The sequence below is a fragment of the Prionailurus viverrinus genome, chromosome C2 (genome assembly GCF_022837055.1).
Source record: "Prionailurus viverrinus isolate Anna chromosome C2, UM_Priviv_1.0, whole genome shotgun sequence".
NCBI classification, from domain to species: Eukaryota; Metazoa; Chordata; class Mammalia; order Carnivora; family Felidae; genus Prionailurus; species Prionailurus viverrinus.
This window is the reverse complement of record NC_062569.1, coordinates 147,963,557-147,983,280: the sequence shown is the minus strand read 5'-3', so window position 1 is coordinate 147,983,280 and position 19,724 is coordinate 147,963,557.

The following is a 19,724-nucleotide window of genomic DNA, read 5'->3' as shown; positions in this document are numbered from 1 at the left end:
ACATCCCTATTCTGCTACCCTTTCCATTTTTTTTTTTTGAATCTTTATTCATTTTTGAGAGACAGAGAGAGACAGAGCAGGGGCAGGGGAGAGGCAGAGAGAGAGGGAGACACAGAATCAGAAGCAGGCTCCAGGCTTGGAGCTGTCAGCACAGAGCCTGATGTGGGGCTCGAACTCATGAACTGCAAGATCGTGACCTGAGGCGAAGTCAGACATGTAGCCAACTGAGCCACCCAGGCGCCCCAACTGCCACCCTTTTCACAGTGTGTGGCAGGTTTTCACTGTGGTACCAGGACCAAAATATAATTTTCCATATACGATCTGACAAAGGCCCTGTATACTTAGCGTTTCCTCTTTTTTTTTTTTTTCAAGTTTTTATTTTGAAATAATTTGAAACTGATAGCGAAAAAGAAGTCCCTCGTGTCATTAACCCAGGTGCACTGGCTGGTGTTTCTCTAGAAAACAGGATGGGCCAATGTCAACGCTGTGGAGGGCTCAGCAGGTGGTCCTCGGTGCCCGCACACTGGGATTCGGAGAATGCAAGAACAGGTTACCTCGTTTTCTAGGAGACACGTCACACACGGTTACCACTGGATGAGTTTGAGGTCAAATACATTCCCTAGCTCATTTTCAATTCTTGCTTTCTTTACAGCACTCAGTCATGAGAAACTTCAATTCAGGGGCATCTGGGTGACTCAGTTGGTTAAGCATCTCGCTCTTGATTTTTGCTCAAGTCATGATCTCTCAGTTCGTGAGTTTGAGCCCCGCGCAGGGCTCTGTGCTGACAGCTCAGAGCCTGGAGCCTGCTTCGGATTCTGTGCCTTCCTCTCTCTCTGCCCCTACCCTGCTCACACTCTGTCTCTTTCTCTCTCTCTCAAAAATAAACATAAGAAAGAAAGAAAGAAAGAAACCTCAATTCAATGAATAACCCCTGGTAAGGGTCTCTTGTTGGTTTTAGTCAACCATTGATTGTCAAAGTCTTGTTGAATATCTCATTTGACATGCTTATTGCTCACCTCAGCTTTGTCTTATCTGCACATTTGAAAGGAATGGCTTCCAGAACGTTATTCTATCTGTGGATTCTTTATGCTGTGTGAAGTCATTAGCTATTTGCTTTGTTGGCCACAATTCCTTCTCATTAATTACTGCCTCGGCTATCTTTCCTCCTAATTTCCTCCTGGTTCTCACTAACATGTCGTTACACGACCTGCCAAAATCCAGATATGCATTGTCAATTCTAGCAATTTCCAATCTCTGTTCCTTGACTGGCACCTGTATTGATGGGTCTTCTTCCAAATAAGGATCTTATGAAATGTTTAAAAATGATCTGTGCCATATTCGCCTTCTGGGAAAATGCCCTGCATGAGTCAGTTTACTATATGCCCTGAAGAATCCCGCAATAATAATATGTTTTCAAGCAATATGTTTTGTTTAACCCAGTGCTTCCCCAATTCCTCAATGATCACTCCCCTTGTTTTGGTTACCATTTTAAGGAACACTAGTGTTGTGAGAAACCCTGTGAAGGGGAAACTGAAAGATCTCACTAATTCACCGTATAAGTCACCTCGTCCGTGGAAAGAAATGAGGCCACGTTGACAGGATTCGAAACCGTCCATTCAATAATTCATCCTCGATATTAACTTTTTTGTCCTGGTGAATCAGACTTAATCTTAATGGTTTATCGTTTCCCGAATCTTTCTTTCCCCACCCCCCCCCCCCGACACCCTTTCTGAAAATGTGGTAACTCTTTGCGTCCACGGTGTCGGCAACTTCTCACTCGCTATAATTTCCCCAATCTTGTTGACCAAGAGATCGGTCGCACGTTGCAAGTTCTGTCAGCCTGTGAGGCAGTGTCCGAGTCCAGACGTGCTGTCTTTGCCCTGGAGGGCTCTCTGAGCAACTCTTCTTGGCATCTCACGTTTCTCGGTTCGGTGCTGTGTATACAGCAGGCGCTTAATACATGACCTTCCTTTCCAGGCTTGTGCAAGACCTTCAGAAATCTGAGCCGGCTGAGCCTTCCCGATGACGTCTTTGAACTATAAGAAGTGGTGTGGCCGCCCCGGGGCCACCAGTTATTTTCTCCTACCGTCTGCCTCAGTTTGCCTCAGCTGCCACAGCTGAGTCCCACAGCCTGGGCGGCTCCGTCCGACAGCGGACATTTCTTTCTCACAGTTCTGGAGGTTGGAAGTCAGAGACAAAGGTGTTGACAGAGTCGGTCTCTCCTGAGGCTTCTCTCCTTGGCTAGCAGATGACCGTCTTCCCGCTGTGTCTTCATGCGGCCCTTTCTTTGCGCACATCCGTGTTGTGTCTCTCTGCGTCCTGATGTCCTCTTCTCCTAAGGACACCAGGCGCATTGTATGGGGGCCCCACCCCGATGACCTCGTTTTAACTCAGTCACCTCTTTAACGGGTCCGTCTCCAAACACAGTCACATTCTGAGACACCGGAGGTCAGGGCCTCAACACGGGAACTTTTGGGTAGACACAATCCGGCTTATAACGCGATGTGGTTTTGTTTTTTTCTTCCTTTCTCATTGTATTCCTTTCTTGAATCATTTGTACTTGAATCAGAATTCTGTACCTTGGGAACCCCCCATCCTGCTGGAGTCAGTAGAATCCCTGATCTTGAAATCATCCCTCTTTCTCTCTAAACAGCCGCCTGCTTTCTTAAAGCCTTGAGTTCGTGCCCAATTGTCTGGTGTCCCGTCCGTCCCTGCTGTGAATTCCAACAAAACACGTGATGTGGGGTGAGCCCTGGAACCTGTGTCTTAGCCGCCTCATCTGAATATAGGGGGAGTACCATGGGGCCACAGTACACAGGGGGTGGGGGGTTGGAAGGACTTAGAGCAACGCCCGACAAATGTGAGCTCTTGACATACATTAGCAATGATTATATTATTATTCTTATCATTTTTAAAGTTTATTAATCTTTTTCTTTTTTTTTTGAAATTTACATCCAAGTTAGTTAACATATAGTGCAATAATGATTTCAGGAGTAGAATCTAGTGATTCATTCCCTACATCTAATACCCCGTGCTCATCCCAACAAGTGCCCTCCTTAATGCCCCTCACCCGTTTAGCCCAGCCCCCCACCCGACACCCCTCCAGCAACCCTCGGTTCTCTGTATTTAAGAGTCTCTTATGGTTTGTCCCCCTTCCCTGTTTTTATCTTATTTTTGCTTCCGCTCGCTTCTGTTCATCTGTATTATTATCATTAACGTGCATTGTCATCGTTATGTTCTACTAAAAGCTCAGGCCATGAAACATATTACCGGACATAAAATCTGACCAAAAAGGATGCTTTTCAATGATCTCGTGAATATAGATTCTCACCACTTAGCTGATAAATTCAAAGTTGTTCCTTTTTATTTCGGTAAGAAAACCCCTTACAAGAATGATTATAGATCAGATGTTATTTGATGCACTTCCCACATTGAATCCGTAATTGTCTCCGAGATGGGCATCCTTTTCATCACCTTCCATGTTACAGAGTAGAAAGCTAGAGCGGCTAGATGTTAAGCATCTTGCCGAGGTCACTCAGCTAGTAACGGCAAAGTCAGAATTGGAACACGAGCCAGGCTGCTTCCCGAGCGAGGTCATTTCCCCGTGGGTATGAGTTTCCCATGATTGCTGTAACAGATGTGAAAATCCATACAAGGAAACCTCATTTCGAACAGAATCAGGAGGCAGGCAGGGGAAGCTCTCATGCCCAGCACTAATCTCATTGCAGACCCAGCAGAAAGGGAGGTAACTTGCGAGTTGATATTACTCATTATCCCAGCAGGAGGAGGAAGGTTCTCTCCTCCCACCAGCAACAGTGCCACCAATGAGAGACAGCCTCAGCTCAGCCAATGAAAAGCCACTATTCCTTCCAGCTCCCAGTTTACTCCAATGGGCTTTTTGTTTATAACGGCCCTTCCCACCTCCCTGCTGTCCTCTATAAAAGAGTAGTCTTCTTTGTTTTCCAGACTTGCCTATGGTTTTGCCACATCTTCCTTGTGCCTGATCGCGATTCTCTGCTATTCCCAAATCAACCCATCGTTTGCTGGTAAAATAACTGGCAGTTTTATTAATTAATTAATTGACTAATTCATTGTCTCTTAAAGCAGGCATGGTGTCTAGTGCAGAATCCAATGTGGGGCTTGAACGCACAACCCTGAAATCAAGACCTGAGCTGAGATCAAGAGTTGGACGCTTAATCGACTATGAGCGATAAGCTTAGGAACCCCCCCTGGGCTTACACCAATGGGTTAACAAGGCCTAAAGAAATACAAAGTCATAAAATGCTCACACCCGAGTTTGAGTAAATCAGATTGGCACCCCAAGAATAGGGGGTGCAAAGACACCTTGAGAATAGGGAGGTGCAAAGGCACCCCCAAATAGAGAGGGGGTGAAAGCCCCCAAAATAGAGAGGGAGAGACAAAGGCCTAAAATAAGAATGGCGCAAAGGTGCCCAATACATAGGTATATGAAATAAACAGGATTAGATAATCAGGGTGAAGTCACCCCAATTTAGTACTATAGCTGAAAAGGTGCTTTCACAGGAGGATAGGGCCAGTGGACTATGGACCACTGCGCTGCAGGCAAAGCAGCCCGGAGCAGAGATGGTTAACAAAAGAAAAGGTGCCTTGTCAACCCTGAGGTTATTGCCGCTGTCTCATCCCCGAGGGTAAGAAAAACAGAGGTGCTGCCTCCTGTCCGCTGTAAACAACCTTCCTCCCGCCTGCCCGGCGCCCGGATTTTGTTTTGTATTAACCCAAACCCCCAACCACAAATATCCTCAAGACTCCCTTTCCCTCAGGCCCACAAGTTAATGTTCACAGATTCATTGTCCCTTTGTGCACGTCCATCACTGTGTTTGTAAGCCTTCTGATCCTAATAAAAACGGGGCAAGGACCCTTATTCAGGGCTCTTGTCTTTTCCCGGACATTAGCCATTTCTTGCTTTCAATCCTGCATCCTGCTGTTTTACTAGACAAGAGAGAACTTTAGACCCAGAGTCTATGACAATCCACTGAGCCACCCAGGTGCCCCTAACTGGCAGTTTTATTTTTTATTTGTTTTTTATAATTAATTATTTTTCTTTTCAAATTTTAATTTAAATTCTAGTTAGTTAGCATACAGTGCAATATTAGTTTCAGGAAAATTCAGTGATTTAGCACTTCCCTATATGTCACACCCAGTGCCCATCATAACAAGTGCCCTCGTTAATACCCATCACCTATTTAGCCCATCCCCCCTCCCCACTTCCCTCCATCAATCCTCAGTTTGTTCTCTACCTTTAAGAGTCTCTTATGGTTTGTTTCCCTCTCTCTCTTTTTCCCCCCTCCCATATATTCATCTGTTTTGTTTCTTAAATTCCACATATGAATGAAATCATATGGTATATGTCTCTTTCTGACTGACTTATCCGACCTAGCATAATCTCCACCCACATTGTTGCAAATGGCGAGCTTTTATTCTTTTCACTGGCTGAGTAATATTCCATACACACACACACACACACACACACACATGTATATATATACGCCACAACTTTTTCTTAAAATTTTTTTTATAGTTTATTTATTTATTTTGAGAGAGAGAGTGAGCAGAGAGAGAGGGAGAGAGAGAGAATCTCAAGCACGTTGTCAGCATGGAGCCCGATGTGGGGCTTGAACTCACGGACCATGAGATCATGACCTGAGCTGAAGTCAGACACTTAACTGACTGAGCCCCCCAGGCACCCGTACACCACATCTTCTTTATCCATTCATCAGGTGATGGACATTGGGGCTTTCTCCATAGTTTGATTATTGTTGATAATGCTGCTATAAACATCAGGGTGCATGTACCCCTTCAAATCTGTATTTTTGTATCCTTTGGATAAATACCTAGTAATGCAATGGCTGGGTCATAGGGTAGTTCTATTTTTCACTCTTTGAGGAACCTCCACACTGTTTTCCAGAGCAGCTGCACCAGTTTGCATTCCCACCAACAGTGCAAGAGGGTTCCCCTTTCTGCATATCCTCGCCAACACCCACTGTTTCTTGTGTTGTTAGTTTTAACATTCTGACAGGTGTGAGGTGGTATCTCATCTTGAGTTTGATTTGTCTTTCCCTGATGATGAGTGATGAGCATTTTTTCATGTGTCTGTTGGCCATCTGGATGTCTTCTTTGGAAAAGTGACTGTTCATGTCTTCTGCCCATTTTTTAACTGAATTATTTGTTTTTTGGGTGGTGAGTAATACATTCTTCATGGATTTTGGATACTAACCCTTTAGCAGATATGTCCTTTGCAAATATCTTCTCCCACTCACTGCCTTTTAGTTTTGTTGATTGTTTCCTTCACTGTACTGCTGTACTGAAGTTTTTTTCATCTTGATGAAGTCCTAAAAGTTCATTGTTGCTTTTGTTTCCCTTGCCTCTGGTGACCTGCCTAGTAAGAAGCTGCTCTGGCAGAGATCAAAGAGGTTGCTGTTTATGATCTCCTCTAGCATTTTGATGGTTTCCTATCTCACAGTTAGGTCTTTCCTCCATTTTGAATTTATTTTTGTCCATGGGGTAAAAGAGTGGTCCATTTGCATGTTGCTGTCTAGTTTTCCCAGCACCATTTGTTGATGAGACTTTTTTCCATTGGATAGTCTTTGCTGCTTTCTCGAAGATTAGTTGACCATATAGTTGTGGGTCCCTTTCTGGGTTTTCGACTCTGTTCCATTGACTTATGCGTCTATTTCTGTGCTAGCACCATACTGTCTTGATGACTGAAGCTTTATTTTTTTTTATTAAAAAACTTTTTTTTTATCAACTTTTTTTTTTTTTTGAGACAGAGAGAGACAGAGCATGAACGGGGGAGGGGCAGAGAGAGAGGGAGACACAGAATCCGAAGCAGGCTCCAGGCTCTGAGCTGTCAGCCCAGAGCCCGACGCGGGGCTCGAACTCACGGACCGCGAGATCGTGACCTGAGCCGAAGTCGGACGCTCAACCGACTGAGCCACCCAGGCGCCCCGATGACTGAAGCTTTATAATATAGCTTGCAATCCAGACTCGTGGTGCCTCCAATTTTGTTTTTATTTTTCAGGATTGCTTTGGCTATTCGGGGTCTTTTGTGGTTCCATACAAATTTTAGGATTGTTTGTTCTAGCTCTGCAAAAAATGCTGATGGTATTTTGATGGGGACTGCATTAAATGTGTAGATTGCTTTGGGTAGCGTAGACATTTTAACAATGTGTATTCTTCTAATTCATGACCATGGACTGTTTTTCCATTTCTTTGTATCTTCAATTTCCTTCATAAGTTTTCTATAGTTTTCAGAGTACAGATCTTTTACCTCTTTAGTTAGGTTTATTCCTAGGTATCTAATTGTTTTTGGTGCAATTGCAAATGGGATTGATGTCTTGATTTCTCTTTCTTTCTTTCCTTCTTTCTTCCTTTTTTTGTTTTTGTTTTGAGAGAAAGGGCGCGCGCGCGCGAGAGAGAGAGAGGGCATATAGGGGAGGGGCAGAGAGAGGGAGATAGAATCCCAGGCAGAATCTGCATTGTCAGTGCAGAGCCAGATGTGGGGCTAAAATCCATGAAGCGTGTGAGATCATGAGCTGAGCCGAAACCAAGAGTTGGATGCTTAACCAACTGAGGCGCCCAGGCGCCTCTTGATTTCTTTTTCTGCTGCTTTACTATTGGTGTATAGAAATGCAACAGATTTCTGCACATTGGCTTTCGATCCTGTGACTTTGCTGAATTCACATACTAGTGCCAGCAATTTTTTGGTGGAGTCTTTTGAGTTTTTGGCATTGAGTATCATGTCATCTGGCAGTTTTATTTTTAAGGTTGACACAAAGTACTGCAAACCGTGCGGCTTAAAACAATAGAATATTCTTGCACCACAGTTCCAGAGGCCAAAAGTCTAAAATCAGTACCACTGAGCCAAAATCAAGGTGTCAGCAAGGCTGTATTCCCTCCCGAGGCTCTGGGAGAGAGTCTGTTCCTTCCAGCATCTGGTGGTTCCAGACCCTCCTTGACTTGTGGCCACATCAATCAATTCAATCTCTGCCTCTGTGGTCACATGGCCTCCTCCTTTTCTGTCTGTGGAATCTCCCTCTGCATCTTTTATAAGGACACGCGTAAGGGCATTTTGGGCCCTCTACAATAATTCAGGACAATGTCTTTGTCTCAAGATCCTGAACTTAATCCCATCTGCAAAGACCCTTTTTCCAAATAAAGGCACGGTTCTCAGGTTCCAGGCATTAGGACCTGGATATCTTTTGGGAGTAGGAAGTTTTTAGCCCACCACGGTGTTATTCCCATCCAACAGCCTGATTAATTCCATGATGGAATTAATGCACGATGCTCTTGTGGACCACGGGGAGAAACATAGCCTCCATCATGGCCCGGTCATGGAAAAGCCAAGCGGTACAGAAATCATAGACTGTAGGAAGGTCAGTTGGAAATGTTTTAAAATAAATTAAGGCTGCCACCAAGGCACAGTGGAGAGGAAGAGGCCCTAAAAATGGAAATTCTGACTGTACAGTAACATGTCAAGATGTAAGTGATGCTTTCATAAATAAATATTTATTTATTTGTCACACATAAATGTATTTATTTATCATAAATAAATATTTACCCAGTAAGGTTTTTGGAGCCCTGACTCAAATCTCTAAAGATTCTAAGCGGGCCCACAGCCAAAGGCAATTGTTTCCAAGTGGCCAGAACCTTCTAACAAGAGTCTTACCAGAGACTGCAGCACCAGAATGAGCCGAGAGTGTTCTGTGAGCTCTTGAGAAGCCGGAAGAGCAAAGAGGGGCAGGCCCTTTCCTCTGGGCAGAAGGTGTATTGTAAGTGGAGACCTAGGAGGAAGCAAAACTATTCACCTGTTATTTTTGCTTCTGGCTTGTCATCACAGAAACTGGAGGGTGGGAACCACGTCAAAGCCAGAGATGCGTGGGCGGGCGTAGTAAAGGGGCTGTTAGATGACTTTGCCGAGCCAAACCCCTGTAATAGCTGAGAGATGCCAGGGCTGGTGGGGGAGGGGTGGGGATGGGCTGCTGGACAAAGGCCGGAGGAAAAACCCAGGAAACTGCAGATCAGGGTCCTCGCGTCATGAAATTCTCTGGTGTGATGCCTAAGGCAGGGAATCCACTCCCCAGGGGCCAGAGGGTAACTTTGAGTGCAGGGAGACCTGCTGGGGCTGGAGACTGTAAGCTGGAAAAGCACTCATGAGATTTATAAAATACTGGGTATATTGGGCCAGCTCACCAGCCCGCCAGTCTCGTCTTGCAGGGTTTATCTTCTGCCCTTTTCAAGGAGAATCAAGAATTGTGTATCTCTTGAACCCGTTGAATTCAATTTTGGGGAACTCCCTCCTGCTCTTCCCCCGCCCCCTCCCCCCTTGTTTCTGGAAGCCAGCCTGGATGCAGATGGGCTTGTGTAACCCCCCCCCACCCATCACTTTTCCTCTTTGATGCAAAGAGGGGGAGCCCATAAAGGGAAGGCCCAGCAGACATCCCTTAGCACCTGTTAAAAAGAAACCACAGGCCCCAGATGGTGTCACTTAGACCAAGTTCCCAAAGTGGGTCTTAATACCTAATCTAACTGCAGTTTCAACCTCCCCCAGAAATGTAGTCTTAACTGGGCAGGGATTTTTCCATCCGTGGCAAGGGGTCTGCCACACGGACACTCTCTGTCCCTCAAAGGAAGATGAGGTAATTTCTATGATAAGACCCCTTGCTTCTCCCCCTCGGGGAAATCTTTGCCTGGAACAATCTTATTCTTCTGCTAATACCTTCCTTGCCCCTCCTCCGAAAACTTTCCATTTTGTACAACTCCTCGAGCTTCCTCTACTTGCTAGATGGGCGGCTGCCTGATTTCATGCATCGTTTCTTTGTTTGATTACGTGGGCTTCACGCTCGGGGCAGAGCCCAACGCAGAGCCTGAACTGGTGACCCTGAGACCAGGACTAACCCTAACCCTAACCCTAACCCTAACCCTAACTGGGATCAAGGGTAGGACACTTAACCAACTGAGCTACCCAGGCCCCCTATGAATCATGTAATAAAGCCTGCTTGGTCTTTAAAATCTATTCAGTTGAGGTTTTGTTATTTGACACGGCTTTGTGGTTCCAAGTGTTGGGGAGACAGAGATGAGACCAGAATATGGTCCTGCCACTCTAATAATGAACAGTGGGGACGGACGCTGCGGAAATGTAGCCGAACTAACGGGAGTTCGCTCCTTGGTGAGTTCCAGGTAGAGACTACACCAGGTGAAATTGTCGTGCAAAGGACATTTTATCTGCAGCACATAAGGAGATCGTGGGGGATAACTTCCAAAGCAGTGACTCCCTGAGTAAGGGTGGGTGGGTTTCTTCTATTTAGGGTTGGGATGAATCTTCCGAAAGCGGGGTTTTGTCATCGTGTGTAAAAGCGGGTGTAAGGTTCAACAGGCGTGCTTAGAAATCATGCCTATGCACGCATCCTATGTTATGTTAAAGAAGCTCGTGCTCCTTTTTGGGTGGAGATTTTTTTCCCCCCTATTCTATTCTATTCTAGGGCGCACATGAGAGAGGGAGGGGAGGCAGAGGGAGGGATAGAGAGAATCCCAAGCAGGCTGTATGCTCAGTGTGGAACCTGACATGGGGCTCGATCCGATGACCCTGGGATCGTTACCTGAGCTGAAATCAAGAGTTAGGTACTTAACTGACTGAGCCACGCAGGCGCCCTTTGGGTGGAGATTATCACATTATAATGAGGAATTGGTAACTGAGACGCTCAGTCACCTGTGCAGGCGTGAGTCGGTGGTCGAGCTCAAAATGGTCCAGGCCACTGGAACTCTGCTTGTTCTCCCCTAGAAGATGAGGTTAACATACCCGTGAAGAAGAAGAGGGGTCGGCGGGGGGTCTTGCTGGTGACAGGTTTAACCTCATTAACCCTACGGGGCATGGTTTCAGAAAGACTGTTACAAAGTGCAAAACTGCTCTGGAAAACAGTCTGGCCGTTCATCAAGCAGCTAAACATAAAACTGTCGTATGACCCGGCAGTTCCGCTCCTGGGTGTCTCCTGAACTGAACTGAAAACACGCGTCCACACAAACACCCGCACGCAAATGTTCATAGCAGCTTTATTCATGGGGATAAAAAAAAAAAAAAAAAAAAAAGAATGGAAGTGTCCCGATTGCTCGTCCGCTGGTGAACGGGTAAGCAAAGTGGGGTCTCTCCGTACAATGGAATGACAACCAAGCAGTAATAAAAACAAATGAAGTTATGACCACACACTACAGAGCTGGGGTGACTCTGGAAAACCTTACGCTAAGTGAAAGAAGCCGGTTACAAAGGATCCCATAGTGTATGATTCCTCCTGTATGGAATGTCCAGAAGAGGCGGATCCATTGACAGGTCAAGTGGGTTAGCGGTTGCCAAGGGCCAGAGGGGAGGGGAGAATGGGGAGGGGCCGAGAACGGGGAGGGGCCCCCTTTCTTGGGGAGATGAAACTGTTTGGCCGTGGATAGGGGTGTTGGCTGCCCAACTCTGTGACTGCGCTGAAAACGTTTGCCCTGTACGCTTAACGGGTGCGATGTACTGAATTACATCTCAGGAAAGCGGGTATTACTGTTATTTTTCAAAGTGCTGAAATTGCAGTACACACAGGATGCGGAGGCAGGACCGAGGGGAGCCAATGACTCCCTTGAGGGTGCACGGAGAACTTCCTGTGCTCTTTGCACTGATATTAGCATTGGGTGTCTGCGCGGCTTCCTGGAGGCCCTCCCAGGTTGTCATCAGCCACAGGTACGTCCTCCAGTTTCCAATAGGAACCCTCCGAGTATGAACGTTCCCTGGTTGTATTTGGCAAATGCAACCTGTTGTCCTTTCTTAAGACTGAGTTCTACACAGAATGGCTGGGAGGCTAGAAAAAGAAAGGGAAAGCAGCGATTCTTGTTGAGCTTTTCTTCCGCAGTATTTGATCCTCCCTCATCCTAGCTCTGTTTTTGGCGAGAGTGAAGGTATAAGCTAAATGGCGTGTCTGGTGACCGAGGCTCGAGCAAACACCAGGTGATGATGGTCGTCTCAGGATCCCGTCTTGGGAGGAAGCTTCAGAGCCAATCTTTGAGGAAAAAACAAACTTGGGGGGCACAGCAACACCTTATTCTCACATCTGCCTCTAAGGATGATCAGAGCATTCGACGTGGCCTGAGAACGCCTGACTAAACACTGACTCTAGAGAACTCCCTGACACTGGGCTCATCTTAAACGGCCAAAGCTTAAGGATGGCTTTTAATACTAAGACAGAGTTTACCATGGGGCGCCCGGGTGGCTCAGTCGGTGAAGCGTCCGACTTCGGCTCAGGTCACGATCTCACGGTTCGTGGGTTCGAGCCCCACGTCGGGCTCTGGGCTGACAGCTCGGAGCCTGGAGCCGGTGCCTCCCTCTCGCTCTGCCCCTTCTCTACCGACTTACTCTCTGTCTCTCAAAAATAAACATTGAAAAAAAAGTTAAGAAACAGAGTTTGGCATTGAGGGCGTGATTCCTAATGACTTTACCGCTTCTGACTACAACACAGGCTACATTTTAGCCACAAGCAACAAACGGATGAAAAATGGGGAACGGAATGGAGCTGCTGTAAACTTCTGAGTGACTTCCGATACGCAGCTGGACGTGACCAACGACTCCGTTTAAAAGCAGTCGGGGTCCGCTGACAGAACACCACCCTCTTCTTTTGCCTGGAAAATTTTCACTGGTTTTGTTGGGCTCTTTTACGTGTTTTATGGCGTCTTGTTAGCCTCTTTCACGTGAGCAGAGTCAGCTCTGTTCAACCTGCGTGTTTATGACACGTGTCATTGTCACGTATTCAAGAAGGCTTCAGGTTACCACTTTTTATTCGCCATTAATTCGATAGAGGTCGCTTGGTCCGAGGCTCCGTGACGGGTGCTGGCCCAGAGACAGGGGTAACAGCCCCAGAACTGCTTCCCAGGTGACCCCTGGCGAGCCGATCAGAAACCCGAAGTGGGGCTGGAGTGTGGGGCCGGGGTTAAGGTGTCGGCTTCCCAGAGATGCTCACGACCCCAGACCCCAGACGACTTCTGACCTGCCTACAAAAGCTGGGTAGTAAAACCAAGATTAACCCTTTTGAAGGCTGGAGACCAGGAAGACAAAGGGAGGTCAGCGGGTACGCAGGTCAGCGGGTACGTAGGTCATACCATTAAATGACAAGAACTCCACCAAGTAAACTGGAAGACCTAATTGGTGTTATTAAATGATTCGTGAATGGTGCAGCATCCCATCTAGCGAGCAGGAGGGTGCTCTGGGGATTTTATAGAAGGAGGCGGGGCAAGACAATTATTAGCAGAAGCAAAGGACTGTTCCAGGCCAGGCTTTCCCTCAGCCGGGGGGGGGGGGGGGGGGGGGGGGGGGGAGGGGGGCGGGGAGCATGGGTTCTTATCAAGCAGATTACCTCATCTTCCTTTGGGGGATGGAGAGGGCCAGGTGGCAGACTCCTTGGCACTTGGTGGAAGAACTCCTGACTGACCAGTTAAGACTGCGTTTCTGGGGGAGGTTTCTGCAATTGGGTCATGTATCAAGCCCCAGCTTGGGGACTTGGCCTAGGAGACGCCATTTTGGGCCTCCTTTTGAAGAGTAGTAGCATAAATGCTCCAAGGGAGCCGCTCTTCTCCATCATGGTTGCGCACTGGAATAACCCAGAGGGGAGTTTTGTAAAATAGAGACACCCGAATCCTGCCCCAGAGAGCTGGAAGTAACCGGTCAGGGCAAGGCCTGGATATTGACATTTCTAAAGCTCTCCAGGTGGCCACAATGGGCAGCCACAGATGCCAAGAGGGAAACAATGCCTTGGAGGCTAAGGGCAGCAGGGTAGCAGCCCCATGAGGAAGTGCAGTGAGTTCCTTTCCCACAAGGGGGGTCTCCCAGAAAGAGCTGGCAAGGGGAGGGATGGGGGTGGGGAGGGGAAGTGGGCTGGGCTGGCTTCCCTCAGGGGAGCCTTTTCAACACAAACAGGACACACGTTTCTGCCACAGGGTCTTAGAATTATCTTGGCCCACAAGATGATCTGATGAATCCCCTTCTGGTCTCAGACTTTTTGGACATCTTCCGCCCAAGTGGGATTCTTCCCTCCTTCCTGACTGTGAGGTTTGCAGCCTCAGCAGCCTGTCGGCCACATCTGCCCCAGTACAGCTGGGCTCCAGACCCTCGACAAGGCAGCAAACCCCCCCCCCCCCCCCCGAACGACCTGCAGGGCTCGGGCCACAACCCTTTCCACGCATCCTGGAGGAACTCCTTCTGTCACATAGTTTCAGAGGGTCCTGCTGAAGGCTCAACCACAAAGGATCCACGAGATAATAAATCACAAAGCCTGGCACACAGTAAGCCCTTAATACACGATGACTTGGTCAATATTATTTCTTCGTCACAAAGAAAAGAAAAAAAAAAAAAAGAAGGTTCAAGTCCGTTTGAAAGGAAGACCCCTCAAACGGTTCCATCACGGGAGAAAAAGAGATTTGAACAATTCTGGGGAGAAAAGCCTCTGGGGGCCTGAGCCAACAAAAAGCAAGAACGCAAGTAAAAAGGAATCGACCAGGGGCGTCTGGGTGGCTCAGATGGTTAAGCGCCTGACTCTTGATTTCAGCTCAGGTCATGATCTCATGGTTTGTGGGATGGAACCCTGCCTCGGGCTCCACGCTGACTGTAGCCAGTCTGCTTGGGATTCTCTCTCTCTCCCTCTCTGCCCCTCCCCTGCTCGCTCTCTCTCTCTCTCTCTCTCTCTCTCAAAATAAATAAATAAAACATAAAAAAAGAGAAAGGAATCAACTGGACAGTTAGCTAGGACCGGACTCGGTTGCCCAGTGTCCACACCTGCATCCGTGTGGCGTGTGAATGTGGCGTGAATGTCAGGAGCCCCGCTGTTTTCTGGGACTCCACCAGAAAGCCCAGAAGGCTCTGCAGGGACCCCGGCTCAGCCCCTCCCCCTCCCCACCAGTCCACACTTCACATCCCATATCCTCTGCTTCTCCCAGTTGGGGGGCCACCTCTCCATACAGGCAGGCAGCAACCCCTCAAGGAAGGTCCCCAGCAACACCTTCCCTGTCAAGCCGCGGTGGAAATGTTACCTCTCAGACAGGAAGATACTGGGACAGAGTCACTGATAAGATTAAAGCCTCCAGATTTTTTTTTTTTTAATTTTTTTTTTCAACGTTTTTATTTATTTTTGGGACAGATAGAGAGACAGAGCATGAACGGGGGAGGGGCAGAGAGAGAGGGAGACACAGAATCGGAAACAGGCTCCAGGCTCCGAGCCATCAGCCCAGAGCCCGACGCGGGGCTCGAACTCACGGACCGCGAGATCGTGACCTGGCTGAAGCCGGACGCTTAACCGACTGCGCCACCCAGGCGCCCCCTTTTCTTTTTTTTTTTTTTTTCTGAGACAAAGACGCATTACCTCATTCTGAGCAAATTCTATGTATTTTGAACATATGTGGAAATCGAATACTTGATTTGTAAGTATTTGTATATTTAATGTAATTTTCCCCAACTATGTCTCGTGAAAACTTTTAAACCTACAGAAAAGCCGAATGCAGGCACCCTGCATTCTATTAACACTTTGTCACATTTACTTCCTCTCTGTCTCTCTCTCTCTCCACACACGCACGCACACACACAGACGCTTTTAAAAAAAATGTTTACTTATTTATTTGGAGAGAGCGTGTGTGCACGAGTAGGGGAGAGGCAGAGAGAGAGGGAGAGAAAGAATCCCAAGCAGGCTCCCCACTAGCCTGACACGGGGCTTGAACTCACAAACCGTGAGATCATGACCTGACCCGAAACCAAGAGTTGGATGTTTAACTGATGGAACCACCCAGGCGTCCCCCATCCTCTGACTTTTAAACTCCAATTATTATAGTTTGCATTTCTAGAGGGTCTATTTGCACGGTGCCCTCCCCCCCCCCCGCCCCGTCCCCCCCAATCTGTTTGGTCATTTCTCAGTTTGTAGCAGATTATAATTATTGCTCCCAATTCTCTCCCTTCCTTGTAAGAGGACTGTGAATCCCTGCTTGTTGCTCTATGACTCACAGTTCCCCTCAGGAGGAGTCCTTCCCCAGTCTCTTGACCTTGCCTTTGGCCATGTCTTTGACCAAAGGAATGTGGACGAAGTGCCATGCTACATGTCCAACCAGAAGCTCTAAGAACTGTTGTCGGGTTGGCATTCCTTTCCCCATTTGGCACGTCCGTCAGCCTAGATCCTAGAACGAAGCCACTGAGATTGGAACGGACTCACAGTTGACCTCTAGCCACACATCAAATGAGTGAGAAACAAGTCGTTGCTGTTACAAGTCACTGAGGTTTGGGATTCATGTGTTACCACAATAAAGCAGAATGATCCAGCCTCTTGTGGTTCCTGAGATTATCAGTGCCCTCTTACTTGTATTTAACTATCCTGTAACATTCTCTGCTGTATATTCTCTGTTTATACGATGATCTGAATGGAGTCTTTGTGGATCTGGCTCAGCTGCGTGTTGTCTGCTGGTTCTTGCTCATGATGCTTTCCTTTTGGGTTTCGTGATTTCTAACGAGGTTTCATTGACCACCCAGACAGTGTGATTTGGGGCTGCAAAGCTTTGGTTTGAGATGATAACCTTTCAGGGAAGAAGTGGTTTGCCCCTTCACTCAGAAAACACAACCAACACCCAAAAGGTTCCCTTGTAATCCCTCGTAGGGGTATGCGGTAGGCTGAATAATAACGCCCAAAGATGCCGGGTCCTAATCCCTGACACTTGTGAATGTGACTTTATTTGCAAATAGGGTCTTTGCAGAGGCGCTTAAATTAAGGACCTTGGGATGGGGAAACTGTCCTGGATTATCTGTGTGGGGCTTGAAGGCAAACACAAGTGTCCTCATACGAGAGAGGCAGAGCGGGGAGCCTGGGTGGCTCAGTCGGTTAAGTGTCCACTCTTGGTTTCGGCGCAGGTCACGATCTCACGGTTCTGTGAGTTCAAGCCCCACTTCAGGCTCTGCACTGCCCGTGTGGACCCTGCTTGGGATTCCTTCTCTGTTCCCCCACCTTCTCTTTCTCTCTCTCTGTCCCTCCCCCCCACACTCTTTCTCTCTCTCAAAATAAATAAACTTAAAAAGAGAGAGAGAGGAGGAGGAGGAAGACACACACAGAAGGGGGGAAGTTCATGTGGACACGGAGGCAGAGACTGGAGGAAGTCTGCCATGAACCAAGGGTCACCGGCATTTGCAAGAAGGGATGGATTGTCCCCCAAAACTCTGAAGCACGTTGAATTAGGCCTAGTGATACTGATTTTGGGTTTTTGGCCTCCGGACCTCTGAGAAAATACGTTTCCGTTAAGTCACCGAGTTTGTGGTACTTTGTCATGGCAACCCCGGGGAAACAAATATGGCGGTGGGATGGGATTCATTTATTCCTAGTCACCCTGTCACAGAAGGCTGGCTCTTTGGGATTTCAGATTCAGGGGAAGGCCTCCTTTAGACCCCACCCTGGGTAAGCCCCGATCTTTGTCTTCTGTCCTCTGAGGCTTCGTGAGGAGCTGATACCTACAGGGTTTGTCAAACGCCCTCAAAGGGAAAGGTGGCACTAGGTCAGATTCTGTGGGTTTTGGTCTCTGAATATTCCTTCCTTCCTTGTTAGGAAAACATTTGAAATGCTTTTTTAAAACATTACATCCAGGGGCGCCTGGGTGTCTCAGTTGGTTAAGCGTCTGACTCCTGATTTCGGCTCAGTTCATAATCTCACAGCTCATGAGTTCAAGCCCTGAGTCGGGCTCTGCGCTGGCAGCTGAAAGCCGGCTTGGGATTCTTTCCCTCCCTCTCTTTCTGCACCTCCCACGCTCTCTCTTTCAAATACATAATAATCTCTAAAGAAATAAAAAGTAAATAAAGTATATTAAAAATACCCATTACATCCAGCATTTCAGTTGATTTCATCTGAGGGTCAGGGACATTGCGTAGTCAGCCATATTGCGGGAAATGGAAGTCTAAAATGGCATTCTTTATCACCAAGATTGCCAAAGGACAGATGTGTCCCCTATTTACTGTTGCAGAGACGTGAGCCAACCGCATCATTAGCGAGGTGGACAGGAGATAAACGGAGCGCTTAAGAGGATGGGGACTATGGGGGAGGACTTTTCAGCACCAACCAAATATCGACCAGCAGTGGGGTTGGGGTGTGTGTGGAGGGTCCGGGGAGCAGACAACAGGGCTTTTCTCAGAGTGCTTAGAGTCCTCGGTCCCAGAGATGCCTCTGGTTCCACCGCCACCACACAAAATACGCGGGGGGCAGGGTGGGGGGCTCACCCAGCAGCGTGGGGCAGAGGCTCCGTTGTTAGCTCCTGGCCCAGGAGGACCCCCGCTTTGCTCTCCCTTTGTCCTCCCTCCCTGTGTCTCTCTCCCATTCGAGGTAGGAGGCTGATGAGCCCCCCAGACTCCAGCTAGCCAATCTTGGGCTTCAACTCCTTTCCCTGAAGCCCTTCAGGACCTCCCACCTCTAGAGGGAAGGTGTTATTACCGTCAACTCCCTCTGCTGAGAAGCCAGACAGAGAGAGATCTCATTCCCACCTGCCTCCTGCGCTTGCTCGGTGGATTTTCAGGACTGGGAAATCGACATCCAGTCCATTTCACTCTTGGAGGTCCCCTCCGGGTCTTAGATGCGAACACTAGAAGACGATTCTGGCCGATACAAGAAGGAAAGGAATTTCTCAATATGATCTAGAGGAGCTCACAGATTCTCCGGAAGGCTTGGGGGAAACAGACTTAGTGGGGACCCAGGCAGGAACAAGGTCCAAATCAGACCCAGTCTGATGGGCACGTCGCTGCTGATGGTGTCAGCTCCCCTGGCCACTGGCTATGTCTCCCAGGAGGCCTGCCTCTTTCTGCTGCCCGTCTCCTAGGTCAAAGCTGGGCTGGAGCCGGGCTTGTGTGCCCTGTAGCCCAGAGGCAAGGGAACTAGGAAGCAAGCGTGTGGCATTTAGAGCCCCCAGAAAAGGGGAGGGGTTCACATTTGCAAGGTGAGGGAGATTCAGGTGTCCGGTGGGCAAAAAGAATCCCAAGTGTCTGCGGTAAGAGAGGGTCGACAATGGGGTGTCTCATTTCTTCCCTCCTGAGCCAGATGCCTCCACCCGTGCAGAACTTGGCAGTCGCCCCCTCCCCCCTACTCCACGTGTAGGGAGGAAGAACTCAACCGGGGAAGAGAATCAACGTCTCCCCTGTCATGAGACTGGCCTCACACCAGAGGAAGATCTTTGGGGGCACCGAGAACTGAGAATATATTGCTCGCTCCTTCACAAGGCTATTGAAAACAATGAAATCACACTGAAACGTCAAATGAGAGCCAGGAAGGTCAGCAATCCTCCAATCTCCCTCCGCCTCCCCCCTCCAACCCCCACCCATGACGTTTCTTTTTAAAAATGTCGAGTTATTTGAAGAGTTGTTTCTCCTACCTTTGTGGCCTTCGACGCCGCTGTTGATTGGGCAGCCCGGCACAGAGGAAGGGACATTTGTCGCTGACCTAAGTTAGGAGTTAAAGTCATACCCATGACTGGTTATGTTGCTGGTAAGAACAGCTATCATTTCCTGAGTGCCTACTATGTGCGGGCACCGGGAGCAGCACTTTTTTTTAATTAAAAAAAATTTTTTTTTAATTGTTTTTATTTATTTTTGAAGGAGAGACAGGGCATGAGCAGGGGAGGAGCAGAGCGAGAGGGAGACATAGAATTTGAAGCAGGATCCAGGTTCT